The following is a 19204-nucleotide window of genomic DNA, read 5'->3' on the forward strand; positions in this document are numbered from 1 at the left end:
AATAAAATGAAGAATAAATGAATGCCATAAAACTAAAACGCTTGTCTACAGCAAAGGAAACAATTAAGAACATGAAGAGAGAGATGACAGAAAGGGAAAGAATCTTAGCCAGCTATTCTTTTGATAGGGGATTAATATCCAGAAGATTAAACAAACTTAGCACCAAATATAATATAATAATAATAATAATGCAATCAATAAATGGGCAAAAGATCTAAACAGAAACTTCTCAAAAGATGAAACACAAATGGCCAAAAAATATATGAAAAAAATGTTCAACAGCTATCAGGAAAATATAAATCAAAATTACAATACAATGTAATCTCAACCCAGTCAGAATGGCACTGCTCAAGAATATGAATAATAATTGCTGGCGATGTTGGGGGGAAAGGTACACTTGAACATGCTTGATGTGACTACTAAACCACTCTGAAGAGCAGTATGGAGATTCCTCAAAAACCTAGAGATGGAACCACCCTATGACCTAGCTATCCCACTCCTTGGTATTTTTCCAGAGAGACATAAGATTGACACACTGCAAGGATATAGCCACCTCAAAGTGTATAGCAGCAAAATTTCAATAGGGAACTTATGGAATCAACCCAGATGCCAAAAAATAGATGACTGGAATGGAATGAAAAAAAAAATATATATATATATATACACACACACACACATATACATATATATATATACACACACACATATACATATATATATATATATATACTTAATATGTATCACAATTATGATACATACACACACACAATGGAGTTTTACTCAGCCATAAAAAAAAATGAAATGATGGCACTTGCTGGTAAATGGATGAAAATGGAAAATATCATGTTAAGTGAAATTAGCCAAACTCAGAAACTCAAAGTTTATATGCAGAAGCTAGAGTAAAATAAGGAAAGGAGGAGGTAAGGAAAGGATAATACAAATGAATCAAATATTAAATAATAGACAAGTGAAAGGAAGTCTAGCAGAGTGGAGGAAAGGGATGGAGAGGGGAAGGACGATGGAAGGGAAAAAGAGGAGGGAAAAATGGATATCATGAACTAAAATAGATTTCCATGCATGTGTGAGTTTTTCAGGATGAATGCAACTACTATGTATAACTATAAAGCTCTAATTTAAAAAATAAAAAATAATAATTATGCAGTCAACAGTTAGGACTTTTGAGACAAGCATTAAGCTAGGAGCCTGGGTCCACTGACCTCCTCCTTTATCACTCTTATTAACGATGAGGAAAAGGCAAAAACTCACATAGTAATAACTGAACAAATGATGACCATAAATTAAAACTGGTACTGAAGCCAAAAGTCAGGATAATATGATGAAAAAAAATGTATGTATTAGGGGAATGAAGATAGAAGGAATGACATGACAGTTTCTAAGATACAGATGGTTATGATGCTCTGAATAAAAACTAGCCCAGAAAGCTGACAGTGCTAAGAGGTTGAACAGTCAAGACAGGAAAGGGGAACTCATGAAGTATCCTTTCTTGGGTGACCATACAATTACCATTCATGTAGGGGTTCTTTAGAGATTGAAATATTAATAATAATTATACAAGGACATGGCATGATCCAGTGCTATCCTGGGCTAGAAGAAATATGGTTATCCTACATATATAGCATACTAACTAATGCTAAATTTATTATCATTTGGAATCACTAAATTTTTTAAATGAGTAACATGAATCAATATTTTTAAAAGATTACTCCTGCTACCAATAGAGAATGAATCTGAGGAGATCAGAGAACTTCAGAGACTAGCTTGGAGACTAGCAGTTCAGGTAAGAAAAGATAAGAACTAGGCTTAGACGGAGATGAGCTGAGGTGGAAAGAAATGTCTATACTCAAAATTATTATGGAGACACAGATTCAAAAACACTTAATGATCAATTAGATGTGAAAGAAAAAAAGGGGGTAATTCAACAAAATATATCACAGAATTCTTCCTTGAGCACTTGCATTTCTGAGGTTACTATTTCCCGAGATAAAAGAAAATACTCAAACACAAGTTTCATAGAGAAAATTAATTACAGTTCAGCTTGATATACATTATAACACACTCCTAAAATATATTTAAGTGGATGCATCAATAGGCAGTTAGACATTCAAGTCTGGACTACAGAGGAAAGGTTACAGATATGATATGAAAGACATTAGCCTATAGCTGATATGTAAAGCTAGCCTGATGTTCCTATGAAGAGCTACAGAACTGATGAAATTTCCCAGAGTAGGTGAAAAGAAAGAAGAAATATGAACTAAAACTGAATTATGGAATACTCTAAGACATATTGATTCAGAAAAGGGAGGAGGAACCAGCAATGGAGACTGAGCAGACAGAGTTCTTAAGAAGGAAAGCCTTGTGGTATCATAAAACAAGAGTAGAGGGGGTTGAGATTTGGGTATGACTAAGTCTCATGCTGGTGGGAAGTTGTATATGACAGTGATAAACATATCCACTGGATTTGGCAACCCAGTCGCCATGGGTGAGCATGAGAAGTAGACAAAGCTAGCTGACACTTCTCTCACAACGTCCTACCACAAAGGAGAGACAATAAATGAAAAAAAAAGAAATTAGAAAGGGAAGAGATCAAGGGATTTTGTTGTAAACTGAACAATTCTCAACTATTTATGCCAACTGTAATAATTTCATGGAGAAAGAAATGCCAGCTATGGAGGGAATAACTAAACCTTATGAAGGCTGAGGGGCAGCCATGTGAAAGGAAGGGCTTCTCCAGAAGGACACTCCTCTGCTGCAGCAGGAGGGAGGGGCAACACTGGCTTTTAAGTGGGATTTTGAATTTGGTGTTGGGAAAATAAGTAATCTCCCTCTAGTGACTTTCATTTCACTGAGGTCATTAGTTGAAAATGAGGCGATAAGAAGCATGTACAGAAGCATGAGAGACAAAAATTATCAATTAAACATTAAGGAGATTATAAAATGTAGTGTGCTAGAAAAATGTGAAATTTCTGGGGTGATGCTGAGTGCCCAATTGGCAATGTTAATCATGATTTTTTAGTGATACCATCTGTCTAGCTGTGTGATTTTTCTCCATAATGTTTTCCAACTCAATTAAATTCTGATTAAATGTTCATGTTTATGATTACATTTGCTTTGGTTCTTGAAGAACATATAATATTCATAACTGTTGTTTAAAAGTTAATTGGGACCAATCAATATTCATATTCTCCTTTACTACTTTACCACAAACTATGGTTTTCTTTTATACCAAATCTCTAGACCCTACCTCATAACTTTCAATTACAGTATTTTTCGGAATCCTCTCTTTGACTTGCAACAATTAAATAATCTTGACTGTCTGAAGTAAAATATCTTACTTGGGAACTCTCAGAAATAATGACTGTTTGCACCTGCAAGGAAGACAGAAAAGTGGGAATAAAAATTTAAAGAGTTTAACTCAGAAAGGCACTAAATATTATACTAATGAGTTAGTATTTGATGTTTAAGACTCAATGTTTAAAACTATTCTGATCACTAGGTATGCATATATCATAAGCATACATCATTTCAAGCAAACAAAAAAAGCCCCAGGTTAAGATACATGCTACAATTTGTATCAACTTGCAAAAAGTCCTGTTACTCATTAACATAGAATATACATTGTCATCCATTTAGATCAGTCTTACAAATCTGAATTTCTTTTAGGTAAAGCAATATAAAATGAAGATTTTGTTTTTACTAGGAATAACTGGAATCCAGATGTGAAGGTATACACACTGTTAACAGAAGACTTCTCTTCATTTCTTTCTTTATGAGTAATTACAAAGTAGGGGGAAAGTCCAATCTTAAAGGCCTCACAATTTTTAGGATTTTGTATCTTTAAATCCTAGAAAATGAGAATTACAAAAAACAGTTAACTCATAATGTATCTCACATTTACTTGTATATTTTATTTTGTGCACTGTGGAAAAAAATAAGCAATGTTTACCTTTACTGGAATAAAAATCCCTTGCCATCGGTAAATAGTAAATGATGATTTTCTTAACATTATACCATATACTGAATCTTCCAAAGTAAAGAAACACCAGCCAGAAACTGGCTTGTCCAAAAAACTTTGAAATATTGAAAAGACAACATCCATTCTCCCTAAAAACATAAATCATTATTTACCAGTGCATATTTCCTTCTCAAACTTATCTGCTCTAATTTGTTATTTAAACATTGAGACTAATGACTTCAATACAAATGAATTCCCCATGGTGTGTGTGTGTGTGTGTGTGTGTGTGTGTTTGTGAGAGAGAGAGAGAGAGAGAGAGAGAGAGAGAGAGAGAGAGAGATACAGAGATACAGAGAGAGAGAGAGAGAGAGAAAGAAAGAAAGAGGCTAGAAAACTTAAAAATAGTAACTTAAAATAACAATTATGGATAACAAAAGGAGTACTAATACTTCACTCTATAGCCATATGAACTTTCCCAAGGTCTATTTAAATATAAATACTTGCTAACTGTAATTTTAAAGGGAAATATGCTAAAACATGTTTTATTTCTTTTTTCCAGCACTGGGGTTTGGACTCAGGACCCTGGGCATGCTAGGCAAGCACTCTGACATTGAGCAATAGCCCCAGTCCATCTCCCACCCTTTAACACACTCTTCTAGTATCTGCAATCTACTTTTTTCTCCTGTATTTCTCACCAGGTCTCCAAATCCCCTTCGTGAGATCACTCTGCTATCCCTAGCCATTCAATCTGATGCTTTTCAATTTTCAGGCTGGGTCTTCTTCCCTTCTCTGTCTAGAGCTCCTCTTCTCAGATTGTTAAATCAATGTCCATGACTTTAAAAACAGTAACACATGTCAGATCCCTAAGTCTATCTTGCAGCAGAGACCTTCCTTTGAGTATAAATGCCTTCTCAAAAGGAACTCAAACTTAACATGTGCTATAACACATTTATTTTAATTCCCTCGCCAAAACAACACCTAGCCTTCTTTCACATATCTCTTAGTCAGTAGCAAGACACTCCATCCTACCACACAAGCTGAGGAAATAGGAGTCATCTGGGACTCAGCCTCACCCTTGCACCCAGTTCATCACCTGCTCTAAACTTCTATCATCTGTTGCCCTTTTGCTCATCTCCATGCATCCTCTCTTCTCTGCTATACCAGCCAATTCTTTTTTTAAAAAAGAGAGAGTGAGAGAGGAGAGAGAGAGAGAGAGAGAGAGAGAGAGAGAGAGAGAGAGAGAGAGAGAGAATTTTTAATATTTATTTTTTAGTTCTCGGCAGACACAATATCTTTGTTGGTATGTGGTGCTGAGGATCGAACCCGGGCCGCATGCACGCCAGGCGAGCGCGCTACCGTTTGAGCCATATCCCCAGCCCCCAACCAATTCTTTACACGGTCCTATGAATAACACTGAAAAATGCAAACATGATCATACCATACCATCTTCCCCATGCCTAAACTACTCAAAGGTTTTCCATTAACTCTGGGATAAAAGATTGACATCCATAAAATATTTCTCAAGTTCTTCAATGATCTCTGCATCTCCCCTATTTCTGTACTCCCTATTCACTGAGGTTCTTCAATTATGACATGTCCTTTCATGCCTGAGTTTCCTGCCACTAAAGCTTCCCCCTCTTGTCTCCCAGGTTCCTCCAACCCAGTTCTTTGCATATTTGATTCCTCCACATTGATTTTTACTTATTTATTTTGGTACACCTTAAATTCTAAGCTCCATGAGCTCAATACCATACCTAGGCACTCAATAAATATTCTTGGATATAGTAATAAAATTAAATATCTGTTTCCCATTTTTAATAAATCCATAAGTTATAATTCATGGAAATAATGTAAATCTTATACATGCAACATTTCTGAGTTACAGCATTTTGTTCTCATAAAAAACTAAACATACTCATGCCAAAGGCTGTTTCAGATATCGTCTCCCACTGCACACTCACAGCTAAATCAATGCCATTAGTAGGCGACACATTTAAGTATACTGTTCTGTTGGTTTCTTCAATATCTATAGAAGTGGCTCTGAAATTGTGGAAAACAGAAAAAGAATATAATTTTTACATATTTAAAATATATGTCACATTACCAGCATATGCTTAATATGCATCTACATTTATATAACCCAAATGACATGCACAAATTTGATACATGAATATTTTCAAGACAAATGGGTGCTTGAAAATATTCATTTATGGAGTTTTTTTTAAAAATACAAATGCAACACTCATAATCAGAAAATACTGAAGATCAGTAATTTAACATTACACATTTTAAAACTGTCTTTTTTGAATTTTTCACACATAAATCAAAAACATCTGACAGTAAAAAACAGGAAATTCCTAGTATAGAAATAAAACTAAATCTCTTAAAATACTGTATATAAATATCTGTCAGTTTCCAAAGGAAATTTTATAACTATAATCATTTTAATATGTTTAAAGAGTCATGTGTTTGGATTCAGTGACCAAGTATATTTTATATTTTTTCTTGCTTTTTATTTCTAAAATCACAAAATAATGCAGGCCTTTTCCTAGAAGTGTGAACTATGAGAACATAAGAATTCTGATGACACCATTTAGCAGGCCATGGTTAAGTCTTTGATGTTCTCTGTAATAAGAGAGCTTGTGGACTATGGATCTGTCTTCTGGAATTCATTTTAAAAGTCCACTTTACATAATCACACCTCAATTTTCTTTTGCATTTTCTTATGTCAAAAATTATTTCTTTCTTATTTTCAGAAGTTATATTTTCTTATAAATAAATTATACCTATTTTCAATAGCAGAAATACCGAACAGCCCCAAATGGGCCTGATTTTGTAATACTGTTATCAAGGTTTGAACCTGTGCCCCTAGTCTCGCACCTCCCATAGGATTAAACAAGGTGCAAACAAAATGCTCATCCATTTCTGGTTCTGTGTCTAATACAGCAAAAATGTGCAGAGCCTGAAAACAAAATAAAAAAAGTAAAGTTACTAGAATAGAATATATTTGCAAAACACATACAGAGAAATTTAATAAACATTTTAGAAACCAAAATAATGTCTTTCAAAAAACAGCACCTCTTTTTTATTTAATAATGGTCCCCATAATGTGATAGCTACTTTTGGGATTTTCATGTTATTACTTTTGGGAGTTTCAACATTGTGGTACACTACATGGAAGTGTCTAAAAAAATAAATGACATTTTTAAATAACACAGAATAAAATATTAAAATATTAAATTCATGTCCTTTTTTGGGATACTTTTTTATCCTGCTCTGGCTATATAACTTCATTAATGTCTTTCTAGTCTAGGATTCACCATTAAAGCCATGGTAGAGGGGCTGGGGTTCTGGCTCAGGGGTAGCACTTCCCTAGCATGTTTGAGGCACTGGATTGAATTCTCAGCACCACATATAAATAAATAAGGGTCCATTGACAATTAAAATATATATATTACAAAAAAGCCATAGTAGGAACAAATTAGAAACACCCCAAATGTTCATCAACAGGAAAATGGATAAACAAATGGTGATCTGTTCCATAAAACTCTATTCAACAATAAAAAAGGATCAGCTACGCATGTCTGCAACCACACAAAAGAAGCATGAAAGAAGCTAAACACAAAAGAATAGATACTATAAGGCCCTATTTATACAAAGCTCAAGAATCAGCAAAAATGAGTCAATTAAAACATTACAAAGTAGTTTCCTCTTGAAAAGGCAAGACGCAAAAGAGAACCATCTGGGTAACAGTAGTGTTAATATCTTTAATCTGAGTGGAGGTATTATGTTTTGGATATGAAATGTTCTCCAAAGTCTCATGTGCTCAGAGGTAGACTTTTTGGAAAGTGATAAATCATGAGGGCTCTGATCTCATCAGTAGATTAATCCACTGATGGCTGAATGGATTACTTGTATTAAGTGGGTCACAAGGGATAGAGGTTGTCCTGGAAAGGTCTGGGTTCTCTCTGGCACTTTCCTCTTGCTTTCTGTTTTCCCCAGGTACAATAAGCTGAGCAGCTTTCCTCAACTCCACCCTTCCACCAAGATGATTCTACCTTGGAGCCCAATGACATAGCCTGAATCCTCTGAAACACTAAGCGAAAATAAATCTTTCCCCATTAAGTTGTTCTTATCAGTATTTTGTTCATAGTGATGAAAAGCTGACTAATACAGGTCATTATATGTGTGTATACTATGTTTAAAATCATTAATCCATATGTTTGGAATTGGTGCATTTTACTATTTATATGTCAAAATAAAAACGTGGAGCAAAAACAGTTGTGTGAGCCAAAAATATTTAATCCAACTTTCTCTAATGTTTAATTTACCAAATGAACAAAAGTTTTTACTTAAATACACGCCGAGAAAAAGACACAAAATATTACAGTAAAAAAATTTTAAACATTTTAAATTACAAAAAAAATTATTAAGAGAAAAAATGTGAATAAAGCAATGACAAATTTTAATATACTTCACATTTGAACTTTTGTATTTTTCACAATTTAAGTGTGTCTTTGAAGAAATCAAAGATTTTAAATTTGGAAGAACGTTTAAAAAATGAACAAAAAAAAATGTTGAACTTTACAAAAACTTAAAATTGAGAAAGTTATTTGATTGTTAGATAAATTAGTTTAGAGGAAAGGGCTGCAAATATATTTCTTTAAAGCAGTATTTTAGCTAGCTTGAAAAATGTCTAAAGATAATGCGATGAACTAATTTAAACTTCAACTATATTTTTAAAAATAAAGTTTAGTAGGAACAGAAAATCAATATACAGGAATGGAAAATATATAGAAAAATAAGTTGGGAAACTAAACTTATGTAAGGATAGATCACATTTATAATTAATCTCAAATCCAGGATTTTTCTCTTTCAAACACTATTCCTATTCTCAAACAGTTTGAAGCAGAAGTTACATGCTGTTTAATTAAAATATAGCAAAAAGAAATGACTGACTAGGGCTGGGAGCTATTTTTGGCTTATGCTTTACATATAAAGTGAAGTATACCATTTAAATAAGTTTGGAATTTAAAATAAAAAAACAATATGTGTATTTTTATTATTTACATATTTCTCTATTAATAGTAAATTTCTTCAGTTGCCCTCTATACATATTATATAGTACATTAGCACTTGTCACATAATAATCTAATCGTGTCTTTATTTCTCACCTAAGTTGGAAATATCTTTTTCTTGTTTTGAGGATGCAGGAAAAATATTTTGTAAATATTAGAGTTATAAGCTTCATCCTTATTAAAGTTGCATACTGTACCTTGAGTCGAACACCTTCTTCTAATACAATATAGCCTTTGGAAGGAGTCAGGTCCTTGGATTCTGTTGAAGAATTCACTTCTGTGACAATGAACTGAACTGTCACAGTTCCAAACAGTCCTCATGCAGGTTCCCGAACAATGTACAAGACCGCAACACTTTCCTGAACATAGAGAGCTGCTGGCTCTCTCAGGAAAAAAGTGCTCACTGTTTTTAAATGACAGAACTCCAGGGCCATCATCATTAGCAAGGATGGTCATTACAGCTGTCAAAACAAAAATATTCAAAGATAAATGAAAATAAGAGGGGCTGTTATAAATGCTTAAATGAGTGTGGATATTTCATTGGAAAAAAGGTCAACTCTTGACCACAAGTGATCATTTTAAGAGTACCTTTTCCTTTTTTTTAAAGAGGGTTAATTTTTAAAGCATTACATAAAATTTCATATTCCTTTATTATATGAAAATACTCTGCAATCTTAGAATGGAAGGTAGGTTTGTCAACCTGATGTGAGGCTACCTCTCAGAAGTCAACAGCAGAGACCAAATTTAATGACGAAACAGTGAAAACATTCCCAGTAAAAACAGAAGCTAACCAATCCCTAAAAAACAAATGCCAAATGTCATCTTTGATATAAGGAGAGCAACTAAGAACAGAATAGGGAGGAAGAGCATGAGAAGAAGATCACCACTAAACAAGGATGAGAGGGGGGAGGGAAAGAGAGAGAGAAGGGAAATTGCATGGTAAAGGAAGGAGACCCTCATTGTTATACAAAATTACATAAAAGAGAAAGTGAGGGAAAAGGGGAAAAACAAGAGAGAGAAATGAATTACAGTAGATGGGGTAGAGAGAAAAAATGGGAGGGGAGGGGAGTGGAGGGGAGGGGGGATAGTAGAGGATAGGAAAGGCAGCAGAATACCACATACAATAGTATGGCAGTAGGTAAAAAAGTGGATGTGTAACCCATGTGAATCTGCAATATGTATATGGGGTAAAATTGGGAGTTCATAATCCGCTTGAATCAAATGTATGAAATATGATATGTCAAGAGCTTTGTAATGTTTTGAATAACTAATAATAATAATAATAATAATAATAATAATAAAAGAAAGAAACAAGATAATGATGACTGCCAGCACTGGTACTGCTCAACACGTCCTGGAGCTATCCATCAGGCAAAGATAATAGAAAAGAAGGTCCAGAACTTTCATCCTTAAATGAAATGCTTGTCTACTACCAAGATACAAGAAAAAAAATTATTTTATGATAAGAGTTTGAAATATAAATTTAGAAGAGATTCAAGATAGTGGAATAGAGGAAGGTTGCATTTCCAGTTGCTCCATGACTCCACACTCAAGTAGCAGGAGAACTGCTTCTCAGCAAGGTGGGTAAAAGAGGGAACTCACTGAAATTCAATTTTAGATAATAATGGTCTCTTAGAATCATAGAAATGAACACGCGGGCTGGGGATGTGGCTCAAGCGGTAGCACACTCGCCTGGCATGCGTGTGGCCCGGGTTCAATCCTCAGCACCACATACCAACAAAGATGTTGTGTCCACCGAATACTAAAAAATAAATATTAAAAAAAAAATAGAAATGAACATGCATTGAACAAAGAACAAGAAAGAGTACATTGGAGCCAACTTGGTTGCAGCAGCAGCAGCACTGATTGGCCACAGAGGGGAGAGGTAATATGTATAGAGAGAGACACAACCTATTGGCATGGGAAAACCTATGGATGATAAAAAGTCATAATTTAGCTATCCAGAGGCTGCACAACAGGTTCTTGTTTGAAATGTGCTTGTCGTGAAATCTGTTTCTCTCAACTGACAAGGGAAGACCTGACATGGAAGTCATCTTGAGGAGGCCACCTTGCAGTTTGCTACTGCAGAAGCCTGTAAGATCAAACAAGAACTGCCATAATGTCCCATCATGTGGCCCAACGTGTACCTAGTAGAACACAAATCCAAGAGTTACGGAGAATATTGTACCCATGGTGATTCAAGTAAGAAATACAGAGGGGAGTGCAACTCACTAACCCTTTGAGTCTGGTGGCTCACATAACCAGCTGAAGAGGTCATGAAACTGAACAAGTGGGTGTGAATACACTTAGGGACTAAGTGTGGGAAGGCTATGTTTGTGGGCAGCAGAGTGTGTAAGACTTATAGAGACGTGAAACACGTGGAGAGGACTGGCTTTCCTGTCCTACAAATAGAATTCTAGGAAGATTCCTGAGATCCTGGCAGCGATTGCCATCAGCCTGGCACTAAAAATGTGTGTTCTCCAGGGAAGATAATACTCAACAAAGTCCTTAAGCTCTGATTAGACCTAAGCCCTAGCCACCAGAACATCACTACTAGGACTGTGCAGAAGCTCCGCACTCCGAGTGCATCAATGTTATCTGTATGCACAAAACTGCAGTTGACAGTACTTCCCATTCCTTCCTATCTTATAATGGTAATCAGGGAAGCTGAAAGCTATTTCAAACAACTTCAGTGTTAGGCCAATGCAGTGGGCAGTTTAGTGAACAACACAAAAAGAGGAAGTAGTTAACCCCCAAACAAGGTTGTGTCTCTTACTCTCAATACATAGCCCAAGAAGAAACAGAATGACAGTTGAGGATAGGCACCGACATCCACCTTTATCAACACTCTGAAACACCTAAGTGGAGATAATTCTTTAAGTGTGCATGTGTGTATGTATTCTTGCTGGAGTGATTCGTTGGTAGACATATATACATACATACATACATACATACATTTGTTTTTTTTTAATCTCAGTTTTAGCATTTTTTAAACATGTTTATTTTTCCTTGAATTGACCCTTAAGGGTCTGTGTTTTTGTCTTGTTAATTTTGGTTTTGTTTTGTTTCTTTTTTTACTTGTTTCTCTTTCTCTCCTTTTTTTTCTTCTCACAGTCAAATTCTCTTGTTCATTCTTTTGCTTTCCCTTTATTTTGTTTTATCTATTTTTTCTCCTCCTTCTTTATAGTCATCACTTGAAACATATTTTCTGCATTCTCCCTGTTCATGTTTTGAACATTCTAAATTTAGGAAATGACTCAATAGTATCTTTAGTACCAACTAACTTTTTTTTTGTTCTTTACATAAATATACCCATTCAAAAACACTGACATAGAATTCCAAGATGCCTAATTTAAAATGTTTTTTTTTATTCTAAGTAGAAATCATCAAGTCTCTCTAATCTGCCTTTCCCCCATATTAGGGAAACCAGCACGAGAAAGAGGTGAGAAGAAATTGTCAAATACCTATTGTCTGTTTCCCCAGTTCCAGTCCAGGAGAAGGATTTATTAAAATGAGCTGAAATTTTTCATCTCCTTCTGGAATGTAAAAATCAAGAATCATGATTTCTATATTTTTATGTCTTTCTCCATCAGAAAAATGAAGAATCTGGTTAAAAGTTAAAAGGAATAATATCATTTTAAAAAAACATTTTTTTAAATAAAATGTTTGGGATGAAACAATATAGTTGCGAACACAAAGAATTAGCTATCTTAATTTATTTAAATTGACAGTGTTTTATTTTAAAAGTAAAATTTATGGAGGAAAAGAAGAAGCTGAACATCTGATTAAGGGGAAAATGTTACTAAGAAACAAAGTAAAAAGTTTTTAAAACACAAAGTGTTTCAGTAAGTTAAAAACAATGAAATAAAGGATAAAAATTTCAAAATAAGAAACACTTTGAGAAGGTCATCTAATGATATGAGTTCCTTAACACAAGATCTGTATTCTCCAATATCAATTGTTACAATAAAAAAATTAATATGCACAGAATAATTGTTACCATAAGACTAAATTTATATTACTTACTAAAATACTAAAATTATTTTGCCGCATGAAAATCTGTTCTAATTTACTGTGAATTGGGTTATATAATAGTGTACTAATTTATGTAGGACATAAGTCACTATAATTCTCAGGGAACAGTAATTTTAAAATAATGCATAAAGGTCGTCTGGGATAGATGTTAAGACCTACCACTGGGGTGAAGATGTAATCCAGCCCCAGTTGTGCTTCCAAATTCTGGGCGTACACAAACAAGGACACATGGCCAAGAGCCCCTTCACTCCCGTGAGCTACCAATATTACACTTTCAAGGGTTTCATTTACTTCAAATCTGTAAGAACAGAAAGAGAAAGTAAAGAAAGTACTTTTTTCCTATTTTGAACTTCTATTTGGTAGATGGTAAAAGATCTGAAGCTTGGAGAAGGGCTCACAGAGCCTTGGGATCACCTGCTGTGCTGCCATTGGATCATCCCTCGGGCACCATCGTTGGCATCAATAATGATTTGTGCAGTCAAGCCTTCTGAATCTGAAAAATATGCAGATGTATTTAAATGAATACAAATTTATTACTATAAATTTTGTATAAAGTTTTATTATTAAACTTTAAAATTTTATTATGCTTGATCTAGAATTTAAAGATAGTCCCTATGAAATTATATAATTCCTAATATGAATATTGCTGATATTACTCAAAAGATTTTAAGACTACAAAGGCACCAATGCTAATAACATCTGAAAAAGACCACTTTGCTAACAAGAGCCACTGACTTATAAAACTTAAATCAACTACGAACAGCATGAAATAATAAGCAACTAAGGTTATGGAGCTTTTCCTATTATTTTAATAAAATTTAAAACTTGGCACCTCTGTTCTGTAATAGAACTGTTTCAGATGGGAAGGAGTAGAGAGGCAGAAAAAAGAGGTAAAAGAAATGAGAAGAGAAGGGCAGGCCAGGAGTGGCACAGAGACAGAGACAGGTCTGGTAAAGAGACACAAGGACAGGGATACACAAACCAAAAAGCAAGAAAGATAAGGTTTCTATTAAGGAGAAGGATAAGGAAAAGAAGAAGAAGACTTTGTAGAATGAAAAAAGAGACTAAGATTGAAGTGAATTTCTCTTACCATTTTTATTTTGTACTCTGTCCATCAAGCTTAATATGTTACCAATACCTGCTATTCAGTCTTGAAATATTAACTAACCCTGTTACTTATGTTTGTTGGATTTTTTAAATATTTGCTCTTTTCCTTAGTCTAGGTTGCCTGTGACAGCTGCAAAGATAGAGAAAGGAGTAGGGGTTTATGCACTTCTCTCTAGATTGAAGAGAGCAATACTGAGAGAATATAAAACCAAGAGAGAATATAAAACTAGGATTTGTGCCCATCAGAGTATCCCAGCCCTGCCATTTCATAGCTGTGTAATTTTGGTCATACTATTTAATTTCTCTAGCCTCAGTCCCTTCATCTATAAAATGAGATGTAAGTAACAGCAGTTTGTCACTGAAAACATATGAAAGAGGAGCATCATAATGCATTGAACATCACTCACCTACTCAACCCACCTCTAATATGAATATCACAGAAACAGGAAGTATTTTATTAGTTTTCTTAGTATGAAAAATGTTTATCATGTAACCAGACTCTATGGAACAGCCAAGTCATTGCACTTTTCTATTTTTTTGCAAAAGATCTGAAATTTATCAAACAATAATATGTAGGAAACTAATTACTTCCTTTCAGTGTTCTCAAACTTGTCACAATGAGTCTCTGATGTGAATAACAAATGCTGTTCCTCAAGCCACTGTGCTTGCCCAGGCTTCTTCTTCACCAGGTTAATGTCCCCTGGGTGCAATATTCTTTCTACCCTCATGATGGGGCCATGGAGCTAGGCACCCTCTGTGCTACTCACCCCCACCCCCTAGTGGGCCATCACACACTCACACACAGGCTTCAGTCAAAATTTCTTAATACTAAAACATTCAAACTGCAAACAGGAGTTTTTGCTCCAACATTGGAAGTCATCTTTTTAAAGGAATCTACATAAATCTATACCAAAGTTCAAATTTTACCTTTCAGTCTGTAATGAATTAACTGAGTCTTTTCTAAAGCATGAAAAGAAAAAGATCAAAGGTCAAAAAAGAATCAGAGAACACAACAAACAAACAAAAGATCTCTTACCAAAAAGAAAATAAATCACCTGAAAGTTGGAGAACTAATGAAAATAGCTAATTAAAATGTTTAAAGAACATGAAAATAAAATGCCTTCCCAAGAACTAATTCTATTTTGAGGATTACAAATTTGCTTATAAAATAGTTGTAAAATATAAAGACCACCACATAATAATTCTTAATGTGTTTATACTATCCAACGCCCAAAACAACAATAATGCTGCTCTCTAAAATAAATGTAAAAAGCTCACATAGTTGAAATGAAAAAACACACTTCTGATTGAAAATGAAGTTACTTTACTTCACTGGAAGGAAGTAAAATGAAACAAGCAAACAAAAGAGCCATCCTACCTAGTCTTGGAGGAAAAGAGGTTAAAGGGGCCATGATAAGTTCCACATAGGTTAAATTCACCAGGAAATATTCTTCTAGTTCAGGTGTATCATCCTACAAAAATTACATCCATTACATTCCTTTAATTATGCTTTCAAAAGAATTACAAATCAAAAGCTATTTTTAAGTTGTCTTACAAATATATATGCATCAAAGTATACAGAAAGTATCAAAATGAAATTGCAGCAGAAAATGTCAAAATTGGAAAAAAATAAAAGTATTAAACTTATACCTAGCTGTATAGGTTGAACAGTATGAAACCACTTAATAATATATTTTCAGCCTAGACCTACATAATACACAAACCAATTATATAAATATATAAACCTGGTTATTTTAAATGTAACATGAACAAAACATTTTAAATTTCATAATATCCAATGTTTAGAATGAGGGATAGAATGATATCATTATAATACACACACACACACACACACACACACACACACATTACATATATGCTTTGCAATGAAAGAGATCTTCAAAATTCTATAATTTTAGGTAAGTTGCTTAAATATTAAGGCTCCAATTCTATCATATTTATAATGGAAGAAATAATAGCTACTTTGGGGTGAGATTGTAATAATAATTTAAAATAGTGTTTGTGGAGTACATAATCTACAGATAATACTTTTTAAGTGATAGTTATTATTATTAATCATTAGACCACATAATACCAATGAAAAACAAGGCTGGTGCCCAAAAAGTAAAGATAAGCAAAATCCATGTCAGGAGGATCCAGCCAACCACTAACAGTTAAACACTGTGTAACTATTGCTTTTGTTTATCAAACCTGCAGTGTTTAAATCTAGTGCTACTCAAAGAGCAGAAAATGTTGTAAAGAGCTAGAGAGAAAGAAAAGTGAAACTGAAAACCCAGGTTTAATAATTTAGACTATAGGGGGAAGAAAAGAATGGCTATATATTTTCTGTTTTTAAAACTGACATAACTAAGTTATAATCCACTTACTTAAATTCAGTTACATTAACAGATGAGACATTTGAAAGATGACTTGCCTGTGATTTTTGTCAAATCCTGTGTTACCTGTTACATACTGATATAATATTACCTTTTATTTTATAGATTTGGAATTCTCATAATGCTACCTTAGCTCATAGTGCCACAGAAATCAATAAAAGCTACTCACTTCAGATGGCTTATCCTACTTTTAAATTAATAAAAATAAAAGACCCTGAGAGAATAGAAGCTCTTAAAAATGAATATTCAAAATATGAAATCAATTCCTACTATTTATATTATGTTTGATTCAAGATAAAAAAGAAATGTTAACTTTCAGTTTATGAAGAGTTAAAACAAAACAGAACAACACTTACAACAAAAGCAAAATAGTAAATCCTAAAATGACCTGTAATATTTTAGGCATCTCCTATCCCTGTCTTTGGTCCATATCCCCTGCCATTACCCATTCTGCTCTAGCAACCTGGACTCTTTGCTCTTCATAGGGTACCTGCACCTGTTCCTTTTGCCTTAAATACTTTTTTCTAGATGTACTTATGTCTTATTTTCTTCAATTTTGGTTTCTGTTCAAATTTTATCTAAATAAAATGGTAACTTCTCCCCTCCATACCTCTAGACCCAGACTCCACTTTCTTCCTCTCTGTTGACCCCATTGAAACTATAAGGCACCCATACGGACTAATACATGTGCTTATTATTTGCTTTCTTTATTATAATTGGAACTCATGAGGGAAAGAAAAAAGTCATTTACTCATGGTTATATCCACATTATCTTGAAAAATGGTTGGCACATACTGGCACTAATTATGTATTTGCTGAAATGCTTGTTGGATAAATTTAATCTCAATTCTAGATCACTCCTTGGCTAATATTTACATTATTCCTCGGAATAATGAACCAATCTAATTAATCATGAAGGCAGAAAATAACTATCTGCAGACTTTAGCCTGGAATATGTTGCATAGGTTAGCTGTTTACAAATGTACCCTGAGACATATTTGCTTAGATTTTTGAGTATTAGTTTTCCCAATGACAATAAAATCAATATTTCTACATTTCAGGTTGTTTTGGAATTAAATGAGATGATATATGTAAAGATGCCTAATTTAGTGCCTTACAAATTATAGGAGCTTCATAAAATTAATTCATGCATCTACATTTCCAGTCAGAGATTGAATCAAGTACATTGAGACAAATACAATCTAGAAAATCTATACAAATATTAATAAAAATCTACCACTTTTTGGTAACTTTTTGGGTAAGAATGGAAAGAGAGAGAAAATAAAATTTTAAAAAAATGATGTTTATCTTAATCCAAAGATCTCATAATTTAGTTGGAAGAAGAATGCATAGTTTATACTAACTTAAACCAGTATAGAAAAATAGTACAGAATCAGAAAACATTAGTTTGGATTCTAACTTCAATAATTACTTGCTGGGTTATTCTTTTCCATATATTTTTTCCCTGACTTTATTTTATGAACCATAAAATGTAGCTGTCAATAATAATAATACAATCAGCAAAGTCGGGGATGTTAAATGAAGATGAATTGTTGGGAAATCTTGGGTAAATTGCAAAATTATCTATAAATAATATTAATATTTGTGAGAAATGTCAAGCATCTGTACTCTCCTGGCATTTCTTTCACTCTATGTCAATACTTATCTCACTTGATAACACTATTTGTATGAGTCCCCTTAGTGCAGTGGGAGTTCCATAAGAAGAAGCATTGTTTTATTCATTTTAGTTTTATGATGTCTGTTTAATAAATGTTGAAGGGAGAAAGAAAAGTAAAGAGAATGAATAAATGCTAATAATAGAGATATAGCATAATGTAGGGAATAATAAATGTCAGCTTGCTTGGAGGGATAGAAATAGAGAAGACCACTCAGGGGTGGCATATTCAACTTAAGTCTTGCAAGTTGAATTAGAGTTTGACAGGCAGAGGATAAAAAGAACATTATAGGTGCTGTAAAGGTTCTGCAACTGGACTCAAGGGATAGGGTTTTGGGGACTCATAAACTGATTATATAATTTTATGTGTTTATGCATTTGCTCTCAAGGTCACAGACCACAGTTTGCACTTTAGGCTCAAAGTTGTCAGTGCCACAATAAAAAGGTAAGAAATACTGCAGATGAAGGAAGCCAGGTAAGGTTGTGTATGCTTATAGTTTCAGCTACTCTGGAGGATGAGGCAGGGGGATCAAAAGTCTAGGCCTGCCTGAGAAATTTCAGTGAGGACCCTGTCTAAAAAAATGAAAAGAAAAGACCACTTCAATTGAGAGAAGATGAGCAAATATGTCATAACATATTTAGGGAGCAAATAGAGTTGTATTGTCACTGAACAGTGCTCACTCTGCACTTTAAAATCTGGAAAATCAGAAATTAATATTTGCTTCAGAAAAATAAGAAATAGAACTTTTTTATTCTTCCAAACTAAATGCATACTAGCTTTTACAAATGCAAAGGCTTTATCTGTTACTAAATACTATTTAAATATAGTCTTGAGGGAAGGAAGATCAAAATCTAGTCGTTCATTCAAAACTGTCCATTTTATCGATTCACAACTCTTTGAAGTCTTCTTGATTCTCTGGTTCTCACTTATTCTTTGTAG

At 33.8% G+C, this 19204-nt stretch overlaps 1 protein-coding gene across 4 annotated transcripts in view; it reads right to left on the bottom strand.

Moving 5' to 3' along the window:
* The window catches only part of LOC144374771 (adhesion G-protein coupled receptor V1-like), a 73033-nt gene that overhangs the window by 43625 nt on the left and 10204 nt on the right, over positions 1-19204 (bottom strand). For 2 of the 4 annotated variants that reach the window (XR_013434078.1, XM_078037507.1), the window contains exons 1-9: positions 13919-14141; positions 13501-13579; positions 13246-13384; positions 12516-12587; positions 9249-9512; positions 6854-6935; positions 5889-6013; positions 3754-3862; positions 3263-3386 (exon numbers count right to left, since the gene is read on the bottom strand). The gene's annotated coding sequence lies outside the window, so the exon portion shown is untranslated. Of the gene's footprint in view, positions 1-3262; positions 3387-3753; positions 3863-3964; positions 3983-5888; positions 6014-6853; positions 6936-9248; positions 9513-12515; positions 12588-13245; positions 13385-13500; positions 13580-13918; positions 14142-15571; positions 15666-19204 lie in introns of those variants that run through there. The other 2 variants (XM_078037508.1, XM_078037509.1) reach the window with 2 other exon arrangements.

Source organism: Ictidomys tridecemlineatus, unplaced genomic scaffold, assembly GCF_052094955.1.
Source record: "Ictidomys tridecemlineatus isolate mIctTri1 unplaced genomic scaffold, mIctTri1.hap1 Scaffold_87, whole genome shotgun sequence".
NCBI classification, from domain to species: Eukaryota; Metazoa; Chordata; class Mammalia; order Rodentia; family Sciuridae; genus Ictidomys; species Ictidomys tridecemlineatus.